Genomic DNA, 16,408 nt, shown 5'->3' with positions numbered 1-16,408 from the left:
TGTACAATACATAAGAAGAGGTAAATGCCCCAGAAAGGTGATCTGAAACATCCCGTGCTAAGGGAATAACCTAGGCCTAGCCAAGAGGAAACATTAAATGCTAACACAAGGGGTAAATCTCAACTACCGTTCCCTCCCAGGAGCTAGGGTTGCCAACCATCCAGGATTGCCCAGGAGTCTCCAGGAATCAGAGATAAATCTCCAGGAGACTGCTGAGAGTCACCCAGGAGATAAGTGATAGGACATTCATTAGAATAAATATTAAATACTGAATCTGATTTATACAGTTTTCCAGTGGGTTTTTAAAATGTAATAGTAATGTGCACTTGCTATCCTGATGTAAAATCATTAATGTCATTATTACATCATGTGATGAAACCTCCTGGAATAGATTCAAACAGAGTTGGCAACCCTATCTGGAGCTCAGCTGCCCAAGCTAGGGCTGTGTCGATGTGCTTTACAAATAGTTTACTCTTTCAAGAAACCAGGGGCTCCATGTTTTCCGTTTAAAACATGGCTGGAAGAGGAGGTGATGGTTGTGCCCACCTTGTATCTGATAATGCACTGGACTCCTTCTGAAAACTATTCCAGATGGTGGTACCCTTCCACCCCTTCTCCCTTCCTCCCGCATTACATCTGTGCCACCATACAAAAATAGTCACCAAGCAGAAAGCAAGCAAGCAATGTTATACTCTAAAGCAGAGAATAGGAAATCCTAACTTTTTTAAACTGCAGGATGGGGTGGGGACAGCAGGGGTACTTAAAAGCTTGATGTCTCATTTACAGGGCTAACATTTCTCATATTGTAAACACTGCTTCCCCTTTTACAGTAAGTGAATGCTTCATTGTTAGATGCAGATGTATCCATTCCACTCCCAAAGCTATAAGACTCCTAAAAAGAATATTTTATAGTTTTTCTGTTTTATCATATAGTACAGACTGTCTTATTTTTCTCTCCATATTTCTTTTTACTTGCAGAGTTAAAACCAATACTGTTCCTAAACATCTACTGCTAACTTTACCTTTTTTGCTGGGTTCTTCTCCTCCTCTTCTCTTGGTATGCTACCTTCTTGGCCATTAATCCCCACTTTTCGACAACACAAACCAGACCACTGTTGACACATTCCTACATTTCTTCTGGATTGTTACTGAAAACAGTATCTCCACTGCTTTTTCAGTTGATCACAACCCAGCTGACTGAATGGAACCTATGAGGCACGCATAATGAGACTTAATTGTTCTTCTCACGTGATCTAATTCACTTATGACACAGAAAAAATAAGCCCAGTAATTTACTACATGAATCTAAACTGTACTAAATACATGTAGTAGTGTGATAACTATGATGTTGAAGGAGGTAAGACAAGATCTGCATACAAACACATGCTAGTTTTCCAAATGTGGTTAGTGATTCAAGCAAAAGATACTATTTCCTCTTAAGTCTACAAACCAGTACAAATTCAAGCTTTAAATCCCCAGTGAAGACTCCTTGTGGGGAAGAGGGTTTAGGAGAATCAGCTACACCATTCTGAACTGAACACAAAAATAACAGATAAGAAAGAATTTTCATGAAATTCTTAGAATGGTCCCGGTTACCAGAGAAACTGCCTCACAGCTGCACTCTCCACACTTGTTCATACAGTCTGGACGCTTTTCCTGTTAGTTTTTGAAAGTCTCCAGGAACAAGCAACAATAGTAATCTTAGCATTTTCAATCTACTGACAGCACAAGTCCTTCCCTTTGGTATCCATTTTCTTTGGTGTTCACAAAAGTCCAAGACCATCAAGTTTCAAAAGGATCATACACAATACACCTCATTTTGACTGAAAGCAAAAATGCAAACACTAAATTAATAAAATAAGTTTGCATATTGATCCCCTACTGCTAAATTTATATATTAATTACTAAATAAGATTCATTTTCAAAGAGAAAATACTATCAAAAAGGCAGCTGAGCTATAAATAATTTCTTATAATTGTTATCAAGGTACTCAACACATCACCTGTGATTTTAGCTCAAATAACTGCCAAATGGGACTGACTGAAAAACAGTCTAGTAAGTGCAACAGAAACGCCCATCTATCATATTGTGTTTGCCTTAATTCGTTAGGGTAACAGTCACACATGATTCCATGCCAAGAATAAAGAGGATGTAAGAATGGGTAACGGAATTAAAAAAAAAAATAGGCTCTTGGGATCATTATCAAAGTCAACTTACATTGCCTTACAGTCTATACAGTTTCTAAAACTTTGTAGCAGATAATTTACAGACTTTAAAATATCTACTTTTAAAATTAATCTACAACAAATTCTTTGAGACCTAGAAACTCCTAACCAAGCAATGGGAATCCTACTGTATTTTACAGAACTATTCTCTAAAAATTATTATCTGAAGTTAAAAAATGCCATCTACACAAATAGTTTTCATCTTAAAAAGACTTTTTCCCCCAACCAGACCACTGCATTAGAAGGTCACTGTCCCAGGTGGACATAAATGGAGGTCCCGGAACACCCTCCCATGGTGGGGCCCAAGGCTGGGGTGAGCTGCTGGAAAGAAGAAACAAAAAGCCCTAAGGAGGGAGCTCACTTACCTTCCATAGGAAAAGCCCTGCCGTGCCGAAAAGAGCTGCCGGCGCGGTTCATCAGCCACTCTTATTTGCAGCTGGGAGCAGCACCAGGGGATGACATCATCAGAAGCCACTGCCTAGCTGATTTAAAAGCCAGAAGCAGGGAAACAGGGTGGGCAGCACCTAAGCCGGAGACAGGAGGCGAGGCTGCTCCCCGGGCCACTTGACGACAGGAGATCCACAGGGGACCAGACAGGGACTCACAGGAAAGGTCCTGGCTCTCCTAAAGGGCTACGCACCCGGCCTGTCAAGACAGCCGAGCCAAGGAGGACGACATCAAGGGATCCCGATGACCACAGACGTTGGATCCATGAGTGGGGTGGGCTGAGGCCCAAACCCCTACTATTCTTCTCCTTTTCTCTTTTTTTTCTCTGTTTTATGTCATCACCTTGAAGGGCACCCAGAGCCCAAACCGGAGAAGGCACCCCCAATCGACCCGCAGGGTCAAGAAGAGGAGCAGAGGCATCTCTATGGAATGTGACGTCTCAAAGGTAAAGTCAGAGCGGATGTTAAGACAGGACCAGTCTCCCACCCCGTAGACACCCGGGGCAAAGAGAGACACCAAGGGGCAGGCAAGAGAGGACAAAAGCAGGAGGGAACACCAAAGAGACAGGCTGGCGAACCATCACCTGGTCAACCTGAGGGCTGGTGTATGGCTGGTGTGTAGGGGAGGTGGAGCCCCAAGAAGGCCTGCAATGAGCAGCCCCCGGTCCGCGAGATCCTGTAAGGGAGAGTCCCACTATTGAAGGGAAGACCAAGTCACAGCACCAGTGTGTCGGGGCCTCCCTCAGGGGTGAACACAGCCCAACACCTAAGTACCGGGAACATGCCCCACAGTCTGAACTGGGCGTGCACTCTAAGGCCAGAAAGTGCTTATACCAAACCAGGCAGGTGCAGTCACACAAAAATAAGACACTCAGCTATGTTGTAAGGCAACCATTTCATATGACATACACACATCATTAATTCTCACCACCACCACACCATACTAGGGGGGGAAAATAGTGATCTGCTGTTGATCACCTCTAATGTCAATATGTGCATATTGCCAACATTAGATTTCCCTAGAATAAGGCAAGCAGTTATAGCATCCTGACTAGCTATAAATTGATGAAGCTACTTGAAGAAAGGATATGGGCTCTAGTTAGATGCTACTATACTGGTGTGGTCATTCTCAAACCTAGAGTTTTGCTATGGAAATAAATATAGTAAATCGCATAAATAAATTTGGATACACACCATGCATCCAAACAGAAAGAAAGTAAAGGTGTGGGAACAATCAGTACTTAGATTTCTGACACACAACAATTCATGATTCTCTCTCCTTTTTATAAAGTGTAAGGGGGCAGCAACATTTCAGAGATAGTACCATATAAAAAGTCACTTGGCACCTTGATACATTTTTGAGAACAAGATGCAATACTATGTATGATTTACAATATGTTTATATATCATGCAAGTGTAATAAATTATTTTTCAACGTAAGTCATGTCTCAAATTAGGAGACAGTTTCGATCAATGAAAGAACACTTAGCATATAAGGAACTGATAAATTTGAGTTGGGAATAAGTCCAGCAGCAAATTTTATTCATCAAAGCCATGAGTGAATATTATTTAATAGGAGACAAATATCTCTTTTTTAAAAAGTTTAAGTCTTCCTGCATTCCACCTGTTTTTGGAGAAACACATTCTGAACCTGTTAGAAGTTAAACTATCACTACTATTGCCAAAGTGTCACTCATACATACCATACAGGAACCTTCACTATCAGATTAATTGGGTCCGACCCCTATTCCAGGCAGGAAGGAACACTGGGGTTAAGTAACCCCAGCCAGATGCCTATCCAATCTCTTCTTGAACACCTCCAAGGGAGGGGAAAGCACCACCTCCTTTGGAAGATCATTCTGTATTTTGGCAACCCTCACCATAAAAAATGTCTTCCTTATGTCCAATCTAAATCTATTCTCCTTCAGTTTGTGGCCATTATTTCTGGGCACCCTGGTAAACAGAGTGCCCCCTATTCCCTGCTGGCCCCCCCAGTGAGCTGGTAGACAGCCACAAGATCACCTCTCAGCCTTCTCTTGTGGAGGCTGAAGAGATTCAGGTCCCTCAGTCTGTCTTCAGGGTCTTACCTGCAGGACCTCAACCATACAAGTAGCCCTCCTCTGGACCCTCTCAAGGTTATCCACATCCCTCTTGAAGTGTGACGCCCAAAACTGGGCGCAGTACTCCATCTGCAGCCTCACCAATGGCCCACAGAGGGGAATTATCACTTCTCTAAGCCTGCTTGTGATGCACCTGCTGATGCAAGAAAGAGTGTAGTTAGCCTTGCCTATTACCTCATCACACTGGCGGTTCATGTTCATTTTTGTGTCAACCAGGACTCTGTGATCTCTTTCCACTGTTGTGGTACTCAGAATGGTACCTCCCAGCTATAGTTGTGTTGGAGCTTCTTTCTGCCCAGGTGCAGCACCTTGCATTCATCCTTGTTGAATTTCATCCTATTCTGATCTGCCCACTTCCCCAATCTGTCCAAATGTGCCTGAATTTGCTCCCTGCCCTCCAGTGTGTTAACTGTACCCCACAGTTTAGTGTCATCTGTGAATTTAGACGAGGAGCTTTCAACACCTTCATCCAAATCACTGGTGAAGATATTAAACAGCAGTGGTCCAAGGGCAGAGCCTTGGGGATCAGCACTGCCCACATCCCTCCAGGGAGAAACTGACCCATCCACCACCACTCTCTGGGTGCGTCCCATGACCCAGATTTTCACCCACCTTTACTGTGAAAAAATCCACATCACAGCTACTCAGTTTGCTCATAAGAACTGGGTGTCACACTGTGTCAAAAGCCTTTTTAAAATCCAGGTAAATAATATCTACTTCCACTCTTGCATCTAAGCACTTTGTGACCTGGTCATATAAGGAGACCAGGTTAGTCAGGCAGGATCTGCCTACTATAAACCCATGCTGGTTGCCCCTTAATATAGTGCGATTCACTGGCCCCCTGCAAATGTGATCCTTGATGATTTTTTCTAAGGTCATGCCAAGAATACAGGTGGGGCTAACTGGCCTATAATTACCTGGGTCCTCCTTCCTTCCCTTCTTGAAACGAGGTACCATGTTGGCCCTTTTCCAGTCCTCTGGGATCTGTCCTGAGTGCCACGAGTGCTCAAACAGTTGTGCCAGTGGTTTTGCTATGACATTAACCAATTCCTTTAGTACCCTTGGGTGAAGATCGTCGGGACCCATCAACTTTAGGTCAGTGCTAACCGTTGGTAGATTGCTATTACTCACACTCCAGACTAGAGACTCATTGGAAAGTGTATTTGTATCCATATCCAGGAAAACAGAAGCAAAGAAATTATTTTAAAGCTCTGCTTTTTCCACCCTATTGTTACGAGTTGCCCTAGTCCATTCTGTAGCAGCCCTATGCTACCCTGAGCCTTCTTCCTGCTCCCTATGTACTTAAAGGATTTTTTGTTATCCTTAATCTTCATTGCCAACTTGAGTTCTTGTAACTGCTTTGGCTTTCCTCACTGCTTCCCTGCAATTGCGAGAAAAGCAGGTATACTGCTCCTTGGTGGCTGCCCCCTGCTTCCACAGCCTGTAGGCCTCTTTTTTCCTCTGAAGGCTCTCCTGGGTTTTCCTGCTCAGCCAAGAAAGTTTTTTGGCTCTTTTGCCTCCCTTTGTGTGTACTGAGATGGTGCCCCTCTGCAACTGTAGGATCAGTCCCTTGAGGAACTCCCACTCTTCTTGGACTCCAAACTCACAGATGTGATTATCCCTCAGTCCCACCCTAACTAATCCCCCCAAGCTCATTGAAGTTGGCCTTCTGGAAGTCTAGCACTACTGCCCTACTAGATGTCTTTCCCGCCTTACACCAGACAGTGAATTTTATCAACTGGTGGTCACTATCCCCTAGGTTACCTTGTACCTGTAGATTCCCCATCAACTCCTCCCCTGTAGCCAGCACCAAGTAAAGTAAGACATCTCCCCTAATGGGACTGCATACCTCCTGTGTTAAATGTAGGTCCTGTATGCAGGTTAAGAACATACATAAATGGCCAGACCTGGCCGACTGCTCCTCCCAGCAGATGTCTGGGTAATTTAGGTCACCCATGACAGCTAGGTCTTTTGAGCATACTGCCCTTGAGAGCCGTTTCGAGAATTCTAAGTCTAACTCTTCCTCCTGCTGTGGGGGTCTGTAATAGACCCCCACTACCAAGTCCCTTTCTCCCCTACCCCTTGTAATCTGACCCATAGGACTTCGATCTGCCCTTCTTCTGTTCCCATCTTTATTGCAGATGATGTATAATGTTCCCTAACATATAGAGCAACACCTCCTCCCTTTTTTCCCCAATCTGTCCTACCTGTATAGCCTGTAGCCATCAATGCCCACTGCCCAGTCATGGGTAGGGTCCCACCAGGTTTGTGTTATACCAATCAGGTCAAAATCTTTGTCTACTTCTAGTATAAGTGTAGAGACATCTTAGCCCCCCCAACAGGTACCCTTAGTATTCCCCTATTCTGATTCTTAGTGCGCCCCTTAGTACTTACCTCAATTCTAGCACGCAGTTCATAGATTGTCCTCCTCAATCTCGTCCTGAACTCAGCATCCCTGTCCCCATGCCCCCTCTCTCAAAGGGAAAGGCTGTGGCTGTCCCCAAAATCCACTGTACTCTTTCCCTACAAGCTAACATACCGTTAAGTTAAAACACTCCTTTCGCCACCAAAGGGCACAGCTGAGTGTCATATGAATCTATACCAGCCCATGGGCCAGAACTGGCCCGCAGTGCTCTGTCATCTAGCCACAGGGGCCCCCATGATTCCAGTGCACAGAGCCTGAGAGCCCAGTCCCCACACATGATGCCAGGCAGAGGCCCCAGAGCATGATCCCTACATGTTGGTCATGCTGGGGCAGTCTGAAATCCCGGGGGCCTAATCCCAGCAACACAGGACCAGGCTGAGGTAGCATGGGTTCCTGGGACCCTAATCCCATTATGCAGGGCTAAGCAGGCACAGCAGAGAACAGATCTGGGCATGTGGGCCTGATCCTGGCATGCAGGGTCCAATTTAGCCCATGGACCAGTCCTGCAAGGCCAAAACATTGAGCACCACCTATCCGTGTTATCCAAGTGCTTTACCAGTCTATTAAAGTAAACGCAAGATAGGAGCATCTTCACAGGCCTTCCTTACGATCTGCTAGTCAAATATTTTGAGGTATCTTGCGTAGCACACGTTCCTACTAGCTGAATCACTGAGAACCCTTGACAGGCCAAAACCATGACATCAAGATATGTGATATGTCCCAATTCCACATGTCCCATGTGCTTTTTTCCCCCACCCTATCCACTGACATTAATCGAAAGGCAAGGGGGTGAGGAGTTATTTGTGATGGTGTTTTTATACCTCACCTATGCTGGCTTTTAGACTTTCTAGAAAAAGCTGTATAAAACAATTTAAGGTTTTAAAGTTTATAAAGACCTTTTGCAAAGTGCTGGATTAGCAAAGACCTATGTCCTTTATCTAACCACAGATGATTACAGTACAGCAAAGGAAGTGCAAGCTCTTCCACATGGACTTGCACATGCAACTTATCACATTAAAAGAGTAATATCTATGATGAAAATTATTCAGTCACCACAGTCACTTTATATGAAGCTCCTGGTACAGCTTCTAAATATAATACCAAATTAAACACTAATTCCAGCAGTAATTTTTATATAAACATATCTTCATCAATCTGAACAGAGAAAATTAACCACAGGCTGAAAACATTTAGCCTATATATTCACTTCAGTTGTGAAACAGCTCCTTGGGGCTAGAAAGAGCCACAAGGACAACACTCCAGAGTCTCCAGAGCTCCTTACATTCTGGCTGTAGTCTACAAGCCAGAATAAATCATGTAGTTCATCAAACCACAAATAGCAAAGAATACTAACCTTATACAGCCATACATAAATGATGAGGAACAGTCCCTATTTTCAGTTTTAAGTGTTGACCTAGGGAAAATAAGTTCGTCCTAATGTCCGAAATGCTCTTCTTAGTGGTAAATGAGAAGACCAAGCTGTAACTGATTTATGAACCCACACATGTACCAGTGCCTTCTCTTCACTGCCACAAGGTTCATGTATTTATCAACAGCTTTAAAACTAAAACAGTGATTCTGTTAGATGTGCACTAATCCGAAAGCCTGCTACCCCACTGCAAAATCTGTCTGAAAGATTCTCTTTTCAGCATCCATTCAGTGATCTCTCATTTCTTCTTTCAATATACTTTACAACTATGGTTCCACATTTTTCAAAATCAATACTTTTTTTTTTAAAAGGCAGCATATAAGAAACAGAGCTGTCTAGTTAACAGACAAAAAACACACTATGAAAACTGGCAGATCATGATGTAAAAGGGCATTATTGTCAGGCAAAAGAAACAGCACAATAAAAACAGAAATTTGCTTCTCAATTCAGTAACTACACCAACAGCTGAAAGAATCTTTCCCAATGAACCCTGCCAAATCTGACTAAACAGCATTATGAAAAACAAGCATCCAGATTACTTAACTGATATAAGAAAATTTAGTGCCACACTGGCTCTCTGCATGCAATATTAAATACGGTTAGAACATCCTAACAAAAAACAATATGAAATCTGTGTTACAGTAGCACAATTGCTTATTTTCTTAACGTAGAAAACTGTTGAAGGGTACATATGTAGTACAAACAGTTTCTTGACTAGAAAGACATAAGTATAGAATAGTTAAGTATGTGTTGCAAAACATTAATTTAGCACAACATTAAGAAACCTCAAATGAATTCCTGTAAAGTATGCTAGAATCCCCTCTACCCACTGCAAAGAAGAATACTGAGGGAAATAAAACTAAAAAATTTGCTAAACTTAACTGTTAGCTAGTTATTTTGTTAATAAAAACATTTTAAAATTGGAAAAATATTACAACTTGATGCACAGCTTCACAGTAAAAGCAATGAAATACTTTACACTTTAAAATGAACACAGTAGGAGAGGGTTATTTAAAAGGTTTCTGAATTTCACTACAAATACAATATAGAAGTTGTCAAGGTTCCAAAGTGAAGTCATCTAAAATTAAATACTTTGTTGCATGGTCCCCACATACTGCATTACCCCTTGGGCTAGGGACAGAAGTTACGCATAACCAGTTTAAGTGATCAGAAACTGGTTTAAACCTGTAAAAGAACAGAAGCTCAGTGCACATAAACTAGTTTCACAATAGCTGAAAGTGGTTTAAGATAAACCTGGCTGAATGTAGTACCAGACTTCACTGATTTGAGTCAAACTGGTTTATGAAACTTCTGTCCCAGACTCCTTCCTGGTTCAAGTTAAATCACAGCCCCCCAGCAAGCTTTCCAACCCTGGGCTGGGCTGTGCTGTCTGCTCCAGAGAGCAGGGCTGGCCCCATCCCCTCTGCTCCCTAGCTGGAGCAATGAGGGCTAGCTGATGGGTGTGGGGGGCAAACCTGGATGGGGATGCAGCCCAGTCTCCAGCTGGGGACCGTCTCCCCAGGTAAACCCTGGCTGGGGGCTCAGGCCAAGGAGGGGGGTTAAACACCCCTTTCCTTGCTCAAACTTACTGCTGGCTGCAACTGTGGATTACAAACCCGAGGCACCTGGAAGCAGGAAGAAGTGATGAGCAACCCTGCGGAGTCCTGCTGCTGTCATTCTGGACTGCAAATCCCAAAGACCTCGAGGGCAACAGGAAGAGGAAGTGACCACACAGCCAGTAAGCCATGCTCTAGCACCCCTCTCCCCGAATTACAAAAGAGGCAATGATTTCTTAGTGTGATATCTTTTACTGGGCTACCTACACAGTTGGATTGAGTTAGACAAGTTTTTGAATATCTTGCATTCAAAAGCTTGTCTAACTCAATCTCAATTATGCAGGTAGTCCAGGAAAAGATATCACCCTAAAAAAACCTTGGTTCTTGTATACTTTACTAGTCATATTTCTTTTTTGTTCTTTTATTCTTAAATCAAGCCAAAGCAAGCATATAATGTTTTCCAGAAACATTAGTCAAAAACAACTGAGGATCTGTAAAGCTTGTATACACCACCTCCATGCTGAACTCAGAACAACTGCAGAGAACCAGGTCCTAGACACTCAGCATTTACCCTCAAATACTAGGGAAAAAAAAGGTAGAGTAGCCACCTTAGTATGGCCCTAAGCGTATGCCCCAGCAGCACTCTAAGGCTCTCCATTTCAGGCATGCTACATGGTGCATATTCAAGAGCACTCAGATGGCTACACTGCTTTATTTCCAAAATCCATTATAGACAAAGCTGGAACCAATGGGCAGGGTAAGCTTCTGTCCCAAACATAGCACAGAGGCACTGTAGGCATAGCCCAAATTTCACCTGTTTTGTGATGAAGGTGGTTTTACACAGGTTTCAGTAGGTATGATGCTCTTTAACCCTTAGCCTGCCAAAAACGACAACAGTGCAGAAGTTTATTTGCCAGCATAAAGAATGCCTTTCAACAAAGGGCAGGTCTGAATTACCATACTCATTCTTAGGCACCAAAATTTGGATCCTTAGCAAGAGAGAAAAAAGCTTTAAGCCTACAATGTGGCACCATTGAGGCTGCATTCTTTAACAGATCACTCGAGTACATTTTCGTGCAACTGATGCCAATTCAGACAATTTGGCAGAAAGCCAGATTATTCATGAGGATGGTGACTAAAGAGCTTGTTTCCAGAGCCTTGTTCCTACACAAACAGTCTGCCCTGAAAGGTATTACTTGTTTTCCCTGCTCAAATACTCTTTTAAGTAGGAAACAAGTTTTGTGACCACAAAATACTGCATTTCTGCTGCCAATTTATCTACACGCGCGCGCACGCACACACACACACACAAAACCCAAACTCTTGAGTAGTGGTATGCACATCATCAATTAACAGAATCAACAGAATGATGAATTAAAGATCTATTTCCAAATGTTATATCCCAGAGCAAAACCTTTCAGCTGAACAAGGAAAGTGTTGTATGCTAACATAACTCAACTCTGGTAATTAAAAAATTCTCATGATCTAAAGTTCTCTGAAGTCATAAGCCAAAACCAAAAACACATTATAAGCCAGGTTGGCAGTGATCAAGCAAAGGTCATCAAAACATTTCCATTGTAATCCCCCATTTTCAGTAGCTCAGAACTTTCTAAAAATTTTCACTTTCAGATTAAAATCTTCTGTGTACAGTACCAAAATGATTTTTTTCCCAAAGAAGTTTTCCAAAAGTCAGTTGCAGAATTCAACGAAAAGAAAAGAAAAGAAAAGAAAAGAATGAAAATACTGCACTTTCATCATTATGCAAAGCAAATGCAATCTTTTTGAATAAATCTAACAGCCAAGTACAAAGCTGAAAACTGACAAGAAACAGCCCTTACAGAGAAGCGTGCCTAAATATTTTACTGAGAACTGACTGTTATTCTGGTTGATTTGTAGGTCTTTCAGAAGCATCATCTTGTGCACACACTATTCAGCTGAACTTGTTCTTTGTGCGATTTATATTAGGGTAGCCCTTAGAGAGTTTGACCATGGATCAGAGTTCTACCGTGTTCAAAACTGTCACAGCACTTTTTATGTAATTTGCATCATGTGCACTAAATGTGACAGGAGGACTCCTCAAGACAGTGCCTCATTCACTGCACCTCAAGGCTACACAGACAGCCCAGGAACTTCATATGAGAGCTGACAGATAACTTTTACAAACTGACTGCAAGAGGAGTGGAAATTTGGCAGAAGGCAGGGTAGAGCTGCGCCTTATCGATTAACTGAATGAGAGTATGGGATTGTAGTAAAGTTCCACATTAAAATAGAAACATCTACAGCATTTAGGTCTCACACTTCCCCCTTCCAGTAGCAAATACAAAGATTCAGTAAGGTTTCAAGGGATTTAGTTTTCTAAGCATGTGTATATGTCCTTTAATCCAAAATAAATAAATAAAAATTCAACAAAAATGTATTTGCCTGTTCAAGATAAATTAAATCTTCACCTTCTCTGGACCAATTCAACCCTGCCCTTCCAGCCTTAGAATAGACTGCACTTAAGCTGTCCTCCTCAGTAGCAACATCCCAGGAGAAAGAAAGAAATAATCCAGACAGAACTTCAATACAAGCAGCTAATAGCAAAATCCAAACCACCAGAGCTTTAAGCCAGTTGCCTGGCTGTTCATAACTCAAGTTCTCCAGCCATTTATGCTAACTCCCTTCCCTAAAGCTCCTCAAGATTGTTTTCCAGTCCTTCTTTACTACTAAAAATCATTTTCTTCACAACACCAAATAAACTTCAAAACAGTTATTACGTACTATCCCTCAAACACACAGATGCACTCACAGAGAGATTTTCTCCTAATCTCATCTTCTCTCTCTGATGCCTGACTGAAGGGTGAAGAAGAATAGTAGGATGCTGCTGGCACAGGGATGATTTCTAAACCATCTTTCCTTTGACCCTCCCCCTGCCCCCCATTCAAACCCCTCCCCAGAACTTTTTCCCATAACCTAGGTTGGGCCTCTATAGTTTTTCTGCAGCTCTCTTAATGGAGAGTTCACTTCCAAGACAGGTGTCCCTGGAGAGCTGCTGTGAGGCAATTACTCAGGCATCCTGCTCCTGTAAGTCTCCCTCTATTGAGCTACAAGTGTCCTTTATATGCTGCAGCTGGCAAGTGTCACCTGACCCATGCATGAACTAACTTCCCATAGGCTTAAAGGAGCAAGAGGTCTCAGAAGGTCTGCCCTTACAGGATCATGCTTTCAGTAGACTGTACTCTGTTTCATGGCATATCTTTTGGACTGAGAAACATCATGTATCTACCTAAGAGCATACTAATATTTAAGTCACTGCTTCTTAAGTACATGGGCTAGAAAGTGACTGGCTAGTCTCATTTTCTAGTGGCAGCACTGAAAAGGACTATTAGAAGCCTTGGAAAAAAAAGGAAGGAAGTTGTGTTAGGACTTCTAATGCCACAGCACTGGTAGGCCTGTGTGTTTAATGAGCATCTTACCGCCCTGCCAGTGTTGCAGTATAGCAGCCCTAAAAATTGGGCTACTAGAAATTTTGGAAAAAAAAAAAAAAAAAAAATCAAGAAAACTAGTCATTTTCAGGGCTGATAATACCACAGCACTGACAGCTCTCTAAGCAAGGCTAATTAAATACATAAGCTGAAAGTGCTGCGGTATTAGCAACCTCTCATTTTCAAAGGTCTCTAATATTCAGTTTCAGATTTGCCACTAGAAGCCTTGACAAAGATAGCAGCCAGGAAACTCACTAGGCTCATGTCATTTTCAAGGCTTCTAACAGCAGCCCTTTGCCAGCTGCTTCCCCTTCATTGTTTCTGGATCTGTTTATCAGAGTATAATTAAGTCACAAAATAGAAAGTGGGGCTGCAAACTGCTCTGCAATTTATTAAGTGTATAAAACACTTTGTAACAAATTCTGGTCATCTGCATTGTTAGCTATAGGGAACAAATTGGGACCGGTATTGTTATATAGTTAAACACTTTATGCACTGAGCTAGTATGCATAACAAATACACTTGGGTTAACTTGATCCCGTGGCTTAATTCACCTTTGTTTAGATTCCCTCACCAGCATTTCCCCAAGCCCAATTATGAACTCCTGGTAACTGGCTGCTACTAGATACTTCACTATTATCTGTTAATTTCCTTGCAATGGCAAATTAATCAGTCTGCTTGTAAGCAGACTACACCATACCGCCCAAACTAGCAATATATCATCAGAACCAGTGCTTACTGCAAAATTAATTCCAGCATTAACTCCAGTGTTTCCTTTGATAGGTTAATTATGCAGTGATGGTGCCATCTGAAACAGCAGTGAAAGGACTTACACCAGGGGTAGGCAACCCACCAGCATAGGTGCCAGGCACTCAAAGGCATTTTGCTGGCACTCATGCCTTGGGGCAGATGGCAGGGAAGGGGTCAAGGCTGTGCTTCCATAACAAGAACTGGGCCACACATGGCTCCTCCACTGTCTGCCCCAGCACACCAACATCTTACAAGTGGAGGTTGCGGGTGTTTCTAGCACTGCCCAAAAACGTTGCCGACCCCTTACTTACACCGCTTCTTAAATCAAGGGGAGCCTATACATGAGAAGCAAAGCTGCTCCAATGTGCTGGAATTGCATCACATTGGAGCAGGCTCAATTAATCATGTCTTCTGGAACATGGTAATTACTACGCTCTAGCAGACGCCAGCATCTCCTGTACCAACATCCCTGACTTCAAAATAGTGGCTGGGATGCTTTATCTAAAGCTCATTCATCAAGATACATGAGACACTCCAGGACCTTTAATTAGACCCCACCCCACCCCACCAGCATGTGTATAAACACCCAAGGTGTCCAGTCTCTAACCTCAGATTTCTCCCCCGCTGCTGGAGTAATTTCAGTTGTGAACCAGAATAACTTCCACAGGAAAATATTTTGTATATCAGCACCTAACAGTTGCCACAGATACAAAGTTACAGAGAGACATTTTGCTACACAGAGAAGGAAGTTTCCTTTCCTAATAGTTGTCCACCTTACAGGGCTCATTAGGTGTAATAATTTTTCCCTTGACTGTTTCATTTTTTTTAAATTAGTCTAGCTGTACAATGTAGGTTGGATATTCTCTGAATAGTTGTTCCATGATACAAAGTGGTTAGCCTAGTGGTTAACCCTACAGTCAACCTAAGGCAGTAATTCTCAAGTCCTGCAGCCACTTCCAGTGAAGGTGTCACAGCAGCTAGATCAGGGGTAGGCAAAACGCAGCCCGGGGACCAGATGTGGCCCACCAGGCCATTCTGTTTGGCCCAGGGGGCCCCTAAAAATTTTAGAAAAATTAATATTTATCTGCCCCTGGCTGCCTATCATGCGGCCCTCAATGGCTTGCCAAAATTCAGGAAGTGGCCCTCTGCCCAAAATAATTGCCTGCCCCTGAGCTAGATGGAACTGCCCCACTTGCCTCTTGTGGAGGCAGAGTAGAAAGCAGCCATGACTGGAAAACCATGCTCATCCTGCTGTCCTTCCCAATTTGACCCCACATTCCCTTTCCAGAAACAGAAGTATACTGCACAGGTGCAACTATCCAACACCCCTCCTTTTCCAGGAGGAGCATAGTGGAAATTACATGTAAACTGATTCAAATCTGTAACAGAACAGAGCTAAGTACAGGGGAGGTTACAGTGGGTTCAAAATTGCTGCTCCATTTAAACCTAGCTCATTCCGGTACCAACCTTACACTTACAGACCCCATCTCAGTGACCAGCAATCTGTCCTTACACTTACAGACCCTGTCTCAGTGACTGGCAATCTGTCTAAACCTGTAACTGAAGTTTTATACACACAAACTGGCCTAAAAATTGCCAGTTTAAGATAAACCTGGATCCATGTAGTGTCAAACTCATTTGATTTAGATCAAACCGGTACATGGAACTTCTGTCCACTTCTCCTGTAATCCAGCCACTGACCTCACCCCAGGGCTGCTCTTCCCTCCCTCCCCCCAGCCCCTGCACTGGTTTATTTTTTGGTCCCCATTCTTCAACCCCCCAGCCTCCAACCAGCCAGCGCTCTCAACCCCCACCCCACAAGCCACTCCAGGTGCAGCCGCTTTTATCAGCATTTGCCACTGCCAGAGCCAAGCAAGTAAGTCCCAGTGAGGGGAAGGGCAGGAAGGAGGTGGGTATAGGTTCATTGTGGGGGGACCACACCCCACTCCACCCAGGGGTTGCATCTATGCCCCCCACTCATGGGATGCGCCTG

Source organism: Crocodylus porosus, unplaced genomic scaffold (assembly GCF_001723895.1).
Source record: "Crocodylus porosus isolate Cpor-Errol unplaced genomic scaffold, CroPor_comp1, whole genome shotgun sequence".
Taxonomy (NCBI): Eukaryota; Metazoa; Chordata; order Crocodylia; family Crocodylidae; genus Crocodylus; species Crocodylus porosus.
The sequence above is the reverse complement of the archived record's forward strand: the minus strand, read 5'-3'. Positions refer to the sequence as shown.